This window comes from Manis pentadactyla, chromosome 6, assembly GCF_030020395.1.
Source record: "Manis pentadactyla isolate mManPen7 chromosome 6, mManPen7.hap1, whole genome shotgun sequence".
Taxonomy (NCBI): domain Eukaryota; kingdom Metazoa; phylum Chordata; class Mammalia; order Pholidota; family Manidae; genus Manis; species Manis pentadactyla.
The window spans coordinates 107,881,585-107,896,390 of record NC_080024.1 but is presented as its reverse complement, the minus strand read 5'-3'; positions in this window follow the sequence as shown (position 1 = coordinate 107,896,390).

Here is a 14,806-nt window from a genome sequence, read left to right as displayed (position 1 = left end):
ATCCCTGATGAATTTAGATGTAAAAATACCCAATAAAATATTAGCAAACCGAATTCAAAAATATATCAAAAGGATCATACACCATGACGAAGTGGGATTCATCCCAAGGATGCAAGGATGGTAAGACATTCAAAAATCCATCAACAACATCCACCACATCAACAAAAAGAAAGACAAAAACCCCATGATCATCTCCATAGATGCTGAAAAAGCATTTGACAAAATTCAACATCCATTCATGATAAAAACTCTCAGCAAAATGGATATAGAGGGCAAGTAACTTAACATAATAAAGGCCATATATGATAAACCCACAGCCAACATTATACTGAACAGCGAGAAGCTGAAAGCTTTTCCTCTGAGATCGGGAACTAGACAGGGATGCCCACTCTCCCCACTGTTATTTAACATAGTACTGGAGGTCCTAGCCATGGCAATCAGACAAAACAAAGAAATACAAGGAATCCAGATTGGTAAAGAAGAAGTTAAACTGTCACTCTTTGCAGATGACATGATATTGTATATAAAAAACCCTAAAGACTCCACTCCAAAACTACTAGAACTGATATCAGAATACAGCAAAGTTGCAGGATATAAAATTAACACACAGAAATCTGTGGCTTTCCTATATACTAACAATGAACCAATAGAAAGAGAAATCAGGAAAACAATTCCATTCACAATTGCATCAAAAAGAATAAAATACCTAGGAATAAACCTAACCAAAGAAGTGAAAGACCTATACCCTGAAAACTACAAGTCAATCTTAAGAGAAATTAAAGGGGACACTAACAAATGGAAACATCCCATGCTCGCGGCTAGGAAGAATTAGTATCGTCAAAATGGCCATCCTGCCCAAAGCAATATACAGATTTGATGCAATCCCTATCAAATTACCAGCAACATTCTTCAACGAACTGGAACAAATAATTCAAAAATTCATATGGAAACACCAAAGACCCCGAATAGCGAAAGCAATCCTGAGAAAGAAGAATAAAGTAGGGGGGATCTCACTCCCCAACTTCAAGCTCTGCTACAAAGCCATAGTAATCAGGACAATTTGGTACTGGCACAAGAACAGAGCCACAGACCAGTGGAACAGATTAGAGACTCCAGACATTAACCCAAACATATATGGTCAATTAATATTTGATAAAGGAGCCATAGACATACAATGGGGAAATGACAGTCTCTTCTACAGATGGTGCTGGCAAAACTGGACAACTACATGTAGGACAATGAAACTGGACCATTGTCTAATCCCATACACAAAAGTAAATTCAGGAGGAGGAGCCAACATGGCGGCGTGAGTAGGACAGTGGGAATCCCCTCCCAAAAACATATATACTTTTGAAAATACAACAAACACAACTAGCCCTAAAAGAGAGACCAGAAGACGCAGGACAGTGGCCAGACTGCAGCTACACCAGCGAGAACCCAGCGACTGGTGAAAGGGGTAAGATACAAGCCCCAGCCCTGCGGGATCCGAGCGCCAATCCCCCCAGTTCCCGGCGGGAGAAGAATAGGCAGAGCGGGAGGGAGACGGAGCCCAGGACTGCCGAACACCCAGCCCCAGCCATCCGGGCCAGAGCGCAGACACAGTACATGCCCAGGGGGCCCTGGATACTGGGGAAACAGGGAGTAAGACCTCTGAGCGGGTGCCGAAGCTGATGCCCCTGTGACAAAGAAAAGCGGGGGCTTTTTGAAAGTCTTAAAGGGACAGGGACTTAACAGCTTGACGGAAACAACCCAGGTCACAGTACAGCAGCTGGAAATTACAGGGAAAACCGGGTGCACTAACCCCCTGGGCAACAGCTCTGAGACCCCTCACGGAGGCAAACAGTCAAGCAGCCCCCCCATCCATTACCCCACCGGGCGCTGCGAAAGCAGAGAAGCAGCCTGAGACAAATTCCGCCCACAGAAAGGGAAATTTCTCCCTTCTGGCCGGGCAAGACACAAAGACCCACTCTACACGCAATTACCCAACACAAGCCACTAGGGGTCGCAGTTGTCCCAGTAAAGAAAGGCCAGTAGCAAGTGAAAATTTTGGCCCTCCCAGCTGACAGTCAATAGCACCTGTCAACATGAAAAGGCAAAAAAATATGATCCAGACAAGACTAACCCAGACAGCTTCGGCATCTGCTACATCTTCCCCTGAGAAGGAATCTGGGGAGATAGATTTAGCCAGTCTTCCTGAAAAAGAATTCAAAACAAAAGTCATAACCATGCTGATGGACTTGCAGAGAAATATGCAAGAACTAAGGAAGGAGAATTCAGAAATAAAACAAGCTCTGGAAGGACTTCAAAACAGAATGGAAGAGATGCAAGAGACCATTAATGGACTAGAAAACAGAGAACAGGAACGCAGAGAAGCTGATGCAGAGAGAGATAAAAGGATCTCCAGGAATGAAAGAATTTTAAGAGAGCTGAGTGATCAAACGAAAAGAAACAATATAAGAATCATAGGTATTCCAGAAGAAGTAGAGAGAGAAGAGGGGATAGAAAATGTCTTTGAAGAAATAATTGCTGAAAATTTCCCCAAACTAGGGGAAGAAATGGCCTCTCAGACCACAGAGGTACACAGAACTCCCATGACAAGGGATCCAAGGAGGGCAACACCAAGACACATAATAATTAAAATGGCAAAGATCAAAGACAAGGACAAAGTATTACAAGCAGCCAGAGAGAAAAAAAAGGTTACCTACAAAGGAAAACCCATCAGGCTATCATCAGACTTCTCAACAGAAACCCTACAGGCCAGAAGAGAATGGCATGATATACTTAATGCAATGAAACAGAAGGGCCTCGAACCAAGACCACTGTATCCAGCACGAATATCATTTAAATATGAAGGAGGGATTAAACAATTCCCAGACAAGCAAAAGTTGAGGGAATTTGCCTCCCACAAACCACCTCTACAGGGCATCCTACAGCGACTGCTCTAGATGGGAGCACTCCTAAAAAGAGCACACAACAAAACACTCAACATATGAAGAAGGGAGGAGGAGGAATAAGAAGGGAGAGAAATAAAGAATCATCAGACTGTGTTTATAATAGCTCAACAAGCGAGTTAAGTTAGACAGTAAGACAGTAAAGAAGCTAACCCTAAACCTTTGGTAACCACAAACTTAAAGCCTGCAATGGCAATAAATTCACACCTTTCAATAATCACCCTAAATGTAAATGGACTGAATGCACCAATCAAAAGACACAGAGTAATAGAATGGATAAAAAAGCAAGATCCATCCATATGCTGCTTACAAGAGACTCACCTCAAACCCAAAGACGCGCACAGACTTAAAGTCAAGGGATGGAAAAAGATATTTCAAGCAAACAACAGAGAGAAGAAAGCAGGTGTGGCAATTCTGGTATCAGACAAAACAGACTTCAAAATAAAGAAAGTAACAAAAGACAAAGAAGGACATTACATAATGATAAAGGGCTCAGTCCATCAAGAGGATATAACCATTATAAATATATATGCACCCACTACAGGAGCACCAACATACCTGAAACAAATATTAATAGAACTAAAGGAGGAAATAGAATGCAATGAATTCATTCTAGGAGACTTCAACACACCACTCACTCCAAAGGACAGATCCACCAGACAGAAAATAAGTAAGGACACAGAGGCACTGAACAACACATTAGAACAGATGGACCTAATAGACATCTACAGAACTCTACATCCAAAAGCAACAGGATACACATTCTTCTCAAGTGCACATGGAATATTCTCCAGAATAGACCACATACTAGGACACAAAAAGAGCCTCAGTAAATTCCAAAAGATTGAAACCCTACCAACCAACTTTTCAGACCACAAAGGCACTAAACTAGAAATAAACTGTTCAAAGAAAGCAAAAAGGCTCACAAACACATGGAGGCTAAACAACACGCTCCTAAATAATCAATGGATCAATGACCAAATCAAAATGGAGATCCAGCAATATATGGAAACAAATGACAACAACAACACTAAGCCCCAACTTCTGTGGGACACAGCAAAAGCAGTCTTAAGAGGAAAGTATATAGCACTCCAAGCATATTTAAAAAAGGAAGAGCAATCCCAAATGAATGGTCTAATGTCACAACTATCGAAATTGGAAAAAGAAGAACAAATGAGGCCTAAGGTCAGCAGAAGGAGGGACATAATAAAGATCAGAGAAGAAATAAATAAAATTGAGAAGAATAAAACAATAGCAAAAATCAATGAAACCAAGAGCTGGTTCTTCGAGAAAATAAACAAAATAGATAAGCCTCTATCCAGACTTATTAAGAGGAAAAGAGAGTCAACACAAATCAACAGTATCAGAAATGAGAAAGGAAAAATCACGACGGACCCCTCAGAAATACAAAGAATTATTAGAGACTACTATGAAAACCTATATGCTAACAAGCTGGGAAACCTAGGAGAAATGGACAACTTCCTAGAAAAATACAACCTTCCAAGACTGACCCAAAAAGAAACAGAAAATCTAAACAGACCAATTACCAGTAACGAAATTGAAGCGGTAATCAAAAAACTACCAAAGAACAAAACCCCCGGGCCAGATGGATTTACCTCGGAATTTTATCAGACATACAGGGAAGACATAATACCCATTCTCCTTAAAGTTTTCCAAGAAATAGAAGAGGAGGGGATACTCCCAAACTCATTCTATGAAGCTAACATCACCCTAATACCAAAACCAGGCAAAGACACCACCAAAAAAGAAAACTACAGACCAATATCCCTGATGAACGTAGACGCAAAAATACTCAACAAAATTTTAGCAAACCGAATTCAAAAATACATCAAAACCATCATACACCATGACCAAGTGGGATTCATCCCAGGGATGCAAGGATGGCACAACATTCAAAAGTCCATCAATATCATCCACCACATCAACAAAAAGAAAGACAAAAACCACATGATCATCTCCATAGATGCTGAAAAAGCATTTGACAAAGTTCAACATCCATTCATGATAAAAACTCTCAGCAAAATGGGAATAGAGGGCAAGTACCTCAACATAATAAAGGCCATCTATGAAAAACCCACAGCCAACATTATATTGAATAGCGAGAAGCTGAAAGCATTTCCGCTGAGATCGGGAACTAGACAGTGATGCCCACTCTCCCCACTGTTATTTAACATAGTACTGGAGGTCCTAGCCACGGCAATCAGACAAAACAAAAAAATACAAGGAATCCAGATTGGCAAAGAAGAAGTCAAACTGTCACTATTTGCAGATGACATGATACTGTACATAAAAAACCCTAAAGACCCCACCCCAGAACTACTAGAACTGATATCGGAATACAGCAAAGTTGCAGGATACAAAATCAACACACAGAAATCTGTGGCTTTCCTATATACCAACAATGAACCAACAGAAAGAGAAATCAGGAAAACAACTCCATTCACAATTGCATCAAAAAAAATAAAATACCTAGGAATAAACCTAACCAAAGAAGTGAAAGACTTATATTCTGAAAACTACAAGTCACTCTTAAAAGAAATTAAAGGGGACACTAACAGATGGAAACGCATCCCATGCTCATGGCTAGGAAGAATTAATATCGTCAAAATGGCCATCCTGCCCAAAGCAATATACAGATTTGATGCAATCCCTAAGAAACTACCAGCAACATTCTTCAATGAACTGGAACAAATAATTCAAAAATTCATATGGAACCACCAAAGACCCCGAATAGACAAAGCAATCCTGAGAAAGAAGAATAAAGTAGGGGGGATCTCACTCCCCAACTTCAAGCTCTATTATAAAGCCATAGTTATCAAGACAATTTGGTACTGGCACAAGAACAGAGCCACAGACCAATGGAACAGACTAGACAATCCAGACATTAACCCAGACATATATGGCCAATTAATATTTGATAAAGGAGGCATGGACATACAATGGCGAAATGACAGTCTCTTCAACAGATGGTGCTGGCAAAACTGGACAGCTACATGTAGGAGAATGAAACTGGACCATTGTCTAACCCCATATACAAAAGTAAACTCAAAATGGATCAAAGACCTCAATGTAAGTCACGAAACCATTAAACTCTTGGAAGAAAACATAGGCAAAAACCTCTTAGACATAAACATGAGTGACCTCTTCTTGAACATATCTCCCCGGGCAAGGAAAACAACAGCAAAAATGAACAAGTGGGACTGCATTAAGCTGAGAAGCTTCTGTACAGCAAAAGACACCATCAATAGAACAAGAAGGATCCCTACAGTATGGGAGAATATATTTGAAAATGACACATCCGATAAAGGCTTGACGTCCAGAATATATAAAGAGCTCACACGCCTCAACAAACAAAAAACAAATAACCCAATTAGAAAATGGGCAAAGGAACTGAACAGACGGTTCTCCAAAAAAGAAATACAGATGGCCAACAGACACATGAAAAGATGCTCCACATCGCTAATTATCAGAGAAATGCAAATTAAAACTACAATGAGGTATCACCTCACACCAGTAAGGATGGCTGCCATCCAAAAGACAAACAACAACAAATGTTGGCGAGGCTGTGGAGAAAGGGGAACCCTCCTACACTGCTGGTGGGAATGTAAACTTGTTCAACCATTGTGGAAAGCAGTATGGAGGTACATCAAAATGCTCAAAACAGACATACCATTTGACCCAGGAATTGCACTCCTAGGAATTTACCCTAAGAATGCAGCAATCAAGTATGAGAAAGACCAGTGTACCCCTCTGTTTATCGCAGCACTATTTACAATAGCCAAGAATTGGAAGCAACCTAAATGTCCATCGATAGATGAATGGATAAAGAAGATGTGGTACATATACACAATGGAATACTACTCAGCCATAAGAAAAGGGCAAATCCAACCTTTTGCAGCAACATGGATGGAGCTGGAGGGTATTATGCTCATTGAAATAAGCCAAGCAGAGAAAGAGAAATACCAAATGATTTCACTCATCTGTGGAATATAAGAACAAAGGAAAAACTGTAGGAACAAAACAGCAACAGAATCACAGAACTCAAGAATGGACTAACAGGTACCAAAGGGAAAGGGACTGGGGAGGATGGGTGGGTAGGGAGGGATAAGGGGGGGCAGAAAAAGAGGGGTATTAAGATTAGCATCCATAGCGGGGTGGGAGAAAGGGGAGGGCTGTACAACACAGAGAAGACAAGTAGTGATTCTACAAAAGTTTGCTACGCTGATGGACAGTGACTGTAAAGGAGTATATAGGGGGGACCTGGTATAGGGGAGAGCCTAGTAAACTAAGTATTCGTCATGTAAGTGTAGATTAATGATTAAAAAAAGAAAAAAAAAAAGCAGTTCCTATGTGGTGACCTCTAATGAGTTCTACACAATGATATAAAGGGCATATAAAAGTGTAGGCAAAGGGTCTGTTTGTGTTTATACAGAGGATCAGAGCCTAATTTGGCTACCCCAAAAATGAACTAAGATACGATATGAAAAAGAACTTCCAACATCAGCACTCTCGGGAAGACTCATGACAGAAGATGATCAGCAAAAAAAAAAAACTCCAACAAAGATCCACGCACTGTCACAGGTGTAGATGCACTCATCCCACCAGTTCCTGGACTTGCCATGGGAATGATGAAGGAGATATCTAAGCTGGCCTGTGCATACAGTAAAACAAAAATTGGACTGGATCTATACTGTTGGAACTCAGCCAGGAATTAGGAGAAGTGCAAATTGTAGCACTCCAAAATCTTACAACCACAGACTATTTATCGTTAAAAGAACATATGGGATATGAACAGTCCCCAGGAATGGGGTGTTCTAGTTTATCTGAATTCTCTCAGACTGTTTAAGTTCAGTCGGACATTATCCACCATATCATAGATAAGTTTTCACAAATGCCTAAGGTGCCTAACTGGTTTTCTTGGTTTCACTGGAGATGGCTGGTAATTACAGGTATGCTTTGGTTATGTAACTGTACTCCTATTATGTTAATGTGTGTGTGCAATTTAATTAGTAGTTTAAAACCTATACATGCTGAAGTTACTCTACAAGAAGATATGTCAAAGAAATAATCAATCTTCCCATGTTTTCTTCCGCCTGCTACTTCTATAGCTTTTCTTCTTCCTTCCTAATTACAACCCTTAAATAGAATTCGTGCCTCATATCGAATTTACCGAGTATCATAATTCTTCCAAGTGGTAAAGACACCTCAAGACAAATGCTGGGCATAGAAGCCACAGGGCATAAATATGCAAAGAAGTAAAAAGCTAACCTTTTCAAACAATAAGGCTTCTCTCTCACTTACCAACTTAACATTTCCCTGTATGGCCCCGGAAGATGACTGGTTAGCCAGAGACGGGTAAGATTCCTCAAGGGAGGAACAACCTAAGTCAGGCACAGTCGCAGGGGGCCATGTGGTGAGAAAATGGGGAGCAGCAGAGGTGAGGCTTAGAACCTCCCCCCTCATGTTCTGAGAGAAATCTTCTGCATACATGGATGTTTATTGCCCTCGTCTAGCTCGGATTAACACATAGTCTACAGGCACACACCTGATCATCTACATTTGCTCTCTTACAACACTAAACTCTGTTTTCTACCTTTATCTTGTATCTACCTACTTCAGCCTTTTATTAAAAATAATAATAATAGAGAAATGTGGTATCCACATATAAATCAAGTTTAAAAATCAAATGAATATTCATATTTGAACTGACTGTGTATAGTTCATAATGCATGAACAAAACCGAAAGCTTCTGTGATGACTGCCCTTGCACTGTTCACCATGTAACTTATTCACTATGTAAGAATTTGTGCTCCATGTAAGAATTTGTTCGTTATGCATCAGAAGATTGGAGACTGACGAAAATTAGGCTTGGGGTGGATTAACGATTGTGCCTTGAGTATTGACCCCCCTATACAGAAATTTATTGTGGTTAACAACTATTTGATCAATAAATAAGAGAGATGCCCTCACAAAATATATATATACATATATATATATATAAACACACTTCCAATTGTAAAATAAATAAGTAACCGGGATGTAATGTATAGCATAAGGAATATAGTCAAAATATTGTAACAACCTGGTATGGTGATACCTGGTACCTAGAATTATCATGTATATAAATGTTGAATCACTGTGTTGTACACCTGAAACTAAAAAAAAAAAAAAAAAAAAGTAAATTCAAAATGGATCAAAGACCTGTTTGTAAGTCATGAAACCATAAAACTCTTAGAAAAAAACATAGGCAAAAACCTCTTAGACATAAACATGAGTGACCTCTTCTTGAACATATCTCCCCGGGCAAGGAAAACAACAGCAAAAATGAACAAGTGGGACTGCATTAAGCTGAGAAGCTTCTGTACAGCAAAAGACACCATCAATAGAACAAAAAGGAACCCTACAGTATGGGAGAATATATTTGAAAATGACACATCCGATAAAGGCTTGATGTCCAGAATTGATAAAGAGCTCACACACCTCAACAAACAAAAAACAAATAATCGAATTAAAAAATGGGCAGAGGAACTGAACAGACAGTTCTCCAAAAAAGAAATACAGATGGCCAACAGACACATGAAAAGATGCTCCACATCACTAATTATCAGAGAAATGCAAATTAAAACTACAATGAGGTATCACCTCACACCGGTAAGGATGGCTACCATCCAAAAGACAAACAACAACAAATGTTGGTGAGGTTGTGGAGAAAGAGGAACCCTCCTACACTGCTGTTGGAAATGTAAATTAGTTCAACCATTGTGGAAAGCAGTATGGAGGTTCCTCAAAATGCTCAAAATAGACTTACCATTTGACCCAGGAATTCCACTCCTAGGAATTTACCCTAGGAATGCAGCACTCAAGTTTGAAAAAGACAGATGCACCCCTATGTTTATCGCAGCACTATTTACAATAGCCAAGAATTGGAAGCAACCTAAGTGTCCATCAGTAGATGAATGGATAAAGAAGATGTGGTACATATACACAATGGAATATTATTCAGCCATAAGAAGAAAACAAATCCTACCATTTGCAACAACATGGATGGAGCTAGAGAGTATTATGCTCAGTCAAATAAGCCAAGTGGAGAAAGAGAAATACCAAATGATTTCACTCATCTCTGGAGTATAAGAACAAAGGAAAACCTGAAGGAACAAAACAGCAGCAGAATCACAGAACCCAAGAATGGACTAACAGATACCAAAGAGAAAGGGACTGGGGAGGATGGGTGGGTAGGGAGGGATTAGTGGGGGAAGAAGAAAGGGGGTATTATGATTAGCATGCATAATGGGGGGGTGGGAGAAAGGGGAGGGCTGTACAACACAGAGAAGACAAGTAGTGATTATACAACATTTTGCTATGCTGATGGACAGTGACTGTAAAGGGGGTTGTGGTGGGGACCTGGTATAGGGGAGAGCCTAGTAAACATAATATTCTTCATGTAATTGTAGATTAATGATAACAAAAAAAAAGAAAGAAAGAAAAGGGGGATTATTCCCTGATAGGATAAAACTAACTGTAAATCAACAATTAATGCATGCTTTAAATATCCTTAATTTTGATCATTTAAAGGGTGTCAGATGATCAGCTATGGAAGTAAATTTCTCTGATAATATTCCTTTCTCTTAAAAAAAAGAAAAGCAGTTCCTGTGTGGTGAACTCCAATTAGTTCTTCCCAATGATATAAAGGGCATATCAAAGTGTGGGCAAAGGGTTTGTTTGTGTTTATACAGAGGATCATACCCTAATTTGGCTACCCAGAAAACGAATTAAGATACAATATGAAGAAAAACTTCCAACATCAACATCCTCTGAAAGAGTCATTCCAGAAGATGATCATCAAAAAACTTCAACAAAGATCCTGGCACTGTTGCAGTTGTAGCTGCATTCATCCCACCGGTTCCTGGACTTGCCATTGGAATGAAGAAGGAGATATCTAAGCTGGCCTGTGCATACAGTAAAACAACAAATTTGACTGGATCTATACTGTCGGAACTCAACCGAGAATTAGGAGAAGTGCAAGTTGCAGCCCTCCAAAATCTTGAGACTACAGACTATCTACTGTTAAAAGAACATACGGGATGTGAACAGTTCCCAGGAATGTGTTGTTTTAATTTGTCTGATTTTTCTCAAACTATTAAAATTCAGTTAGACAATATCCATTATATCATTGATAAGTTTTCACAAATGCCTAGGGTGCCTAACTGGTTTTCTTGGTTTCACTGGAGATGGCTGGTAATTGTAAATTTGCTTTGGTTATGTAGCTGTATTCCTATTACATTAATGTATGTGCACAATTTAATTAGTAGTTTAAAACCTATACATGCTGAAGTTACTCTACAAGAAGATATGTCAAAGAAATAATCAATCTTCCCATGTTTTCTTCCATCTGCTACTTCTTTAGCTTTTCTTCTTCCTTCCTAATTACAACCCTCAAGTAGAATTCATGCCTCATAACGAAATTACTGAGTATCATAATTCTTCCAAGTGGTAAAGATACCTCAAGACAAATGCTGGGCATAAAAGCCACAGGGCATAAATCTGCAAAGAAGTAAAAAGCTAACCATTTCAAACAATAAGGCTTCGCTCTCACTTACCAACTTTACATTTCCCTGTATGGCCCCGGAAGATGACTGGTTAACCAGAGACAGGTAAGATTCCTCAAGGGAGGAACAACCTAAGACAGGCACAGTCGCAGGGGGGCCATCAGGTGAGAAATTGGGGATCAACAGAGATGAGGCTTAGAACCTCCCCCCCCCCGTTTTGAGAGAAATCTTCTGCATCCGTGGATGTTTTATTGCCCTTGTCTAGCTTGGATTAACACATAGTCTACAGGCACACACCTGATCATCTACATTTGCCCTCTTACAGCACTTAACTATGTTTTCTACCTTTATCTTGCATCTACCTACCACTTCAGCATTTTATTAAAAATAACAATAATAATAATAATAATAAGGGAGAAATGTGGGATTCACATATAAATCAAGTATAAAAATCAAACAAATATTCATATTTGACCTGATTGTTTATAGTTCATAATGCTTGATCAAAACCGAAAATTTCTGTGATGACTGCCCTTGCACTGTTCACCATGTAAGAACTTATTCACTAAGTAAGAATTTGTTCACCATGTAAGAACTTGTTCATTATGCCTCAGAAGATTGGAGACTGTTGAGAATTAGGCTTGGGGTTGATTAATGATTGTGCATTGAGTCCCCTATACAGAATTTTATTGTTGTTAACAACCATTTGATCAATAAATATGAGAGATGCCCTCTCAAAAAAAAACAAAATATGTGTAATACTGTTACGGATTGTACCTTCCCATTTTTCTTTTTTCTTCATAATTTTTAGATTTTCTTTAATTTTTTTTGTATATAAACATAGTAATTATCAGGAACTTTCAAAATCATCTTTTTGGTATTGCTCTGGGATATATGAACTTCAGAAAAAAACGCTTTTAATAAAATTACCTCTTTGTCCAAGAAACAGGAACATCACTCAATTTATTCAACTTTTCCTTTATGTTCTTCAGTAAGATTTTTTCATTTACTTCTATAGACACAAAACATACTTGCTACTTTTATTAAGGCTTTGTATAATTTTGAAATTTCTGTTGTCAGTCGTTTGTTTCTTTCTCATATATTTTATAATTCATTGTTTCTGCTCAAACAGAAAGTACCTGTTGGTTTTAACATGCTAATTACAGCTATCAATTTAGCATGTCTAAAATCATTTAGTTCACTCTCTTGAGTTTTTCCAGTTAGAGATAAACATTTCTATATGATGCCCATAATTTATATTTTGTGCTATAATTGCATAGTATAATACTTTCAGGACAATATTAAAAAAATATTGATCAGAATAAAACAGTGTTTGTTTCCTCACCTAATAGAAACACTTCTATCATTCCATTATGAAGCATGAAGTTGGCCTGTGGTCAGCTATATACACATACATGTATATATATATATATATATATATATATATATACACACACACACACACACACACACACACACACACATAAGACAAATAAATATATATTTGTCTTAAAAAGTTATCCATCTACTTCACTAAAAGTTTATTTTTTTATATTCGAATAGTTGTGTAATTTTTGTTATGTTACAATGGAAACTACAGAGATGAATATATAGTTTTAACTCTTTAGATCTATTAATTTGGAATTATTTTAGTCATTCCTAATTATACTGTTCAAATTACTTTTTATTTGTTGACAAATTACTTGTAAAAAATACCCCACAATACTTTATTAAAATTGTAAGAATAGTACAATAAATTTTCTATATTCTTCACCTAGATTTATCAGCTGTTAACCTTTTTCTATAGCTGCTCTCCCATGCATACATACTTATATATGCTGAACTATTTGAGATGAAATTCCAGATGTGATTAATTTATTCCTTTAAATACTTCAGAATATATTCAGTAAAAACTAAGACATTCTATTATACAGCCACAGGTATATTAATCAAATTCAGGACGTTGTCAACATTGATATAATGTTATTATGTAACTGTATAGCCTATATTAAAATTTCCCAGTTGTCCCCTGATGTTCTTTATAGCTTATTTTTCTCATCTAGGGTCCAATACAAGCTTGTGCATTAAATTTAGTTGTCTTATCTCTTCCATATGTTTGATATGGAAAAGTTCCTCAAGTTTATTTTTATTTTGTGATAGTCAAATATTGAATGACACAAGCCAATTGCTAAAAGAATGTCCCTCAAATAGAATTTTTCTTGTGTCCTAATGATTAGGTTCAGCATTTTCAGCAGGAATACCATCAAGTTGATGCTGTGTCCTCACTGCTTCACAACAAGAGGTATCTAATTCTATCCGTTTTGGTCACATGAATTTCTAAGACATGGTGTCCGCCAGGTTCAATTACCACTTCCTCCTTTGTAATAAATAAGTAATCTGTGGAAGTGAGCAGATATTGAACTTTATAATATCATTTTCCTCACCTACATTTACTCACAAGCTTCAGAATCCTTTGATAATTTTTACCTGAATCAAACAGTACTATGCTTGGTATTTCAAACTCTGCCATTTCTTTTTATACTTATTGGTTGGCGTTTTACTACGAGAATTGCCTTCCCATCTTGTTATTTTCTTCCATCCCTCTCTTCCTCCTTCTTTCCTTTCTCCCTTCCTTCCTTCCATCCATCCTATGGACACATGGATTCTTTTTTCCCCAGTGGATTATAAGCCATTACTAACCCTATTATGTATTCTTTCACTACACTGCCAGATTCCATTTCTTAATATTTCATTTCATTTATTTGTCATCAATACTTCTAGATAATACTAATCTACAGTTTTTATATTGTATGTTACCTTTATCAGGTTTGGTACAACTTTTGAATAGGTGCTGTAAGGGTAATCAGAAAGCTTTAGAACAGTTCAAACAACATGAAAGTAAATCTGTTTCTTTTAATTTTGAATGGATTCTCTTATAAAGCTTTAGAGATTGAATAGATCTTTTGCTTTCCCCTCTCTCTCTTCAATTTTGTGATTATGTTTTCATTTTATCACATATCTGATCTCATTTAGGATAGGTTTGTGTGAAGTACTCTTTGACAATTATTCTAAGTTCCTCTAAGACTTGTTATTCCCCTGTTCTCACTTCTAATTTGGCATTCTTACGCTCTTCCCCTCACCCACCCCTTGACTTATTTATCTCCCATATTTATCTATTTTTCTCTTGAAAATATAGCTCTTGATATATATACCAATTCTTTAGTGCTTCATTTTTTTACTTATAAAATCTTCATAACTTTATTAATTTTTCCCTTCTGCTTTTCTTAA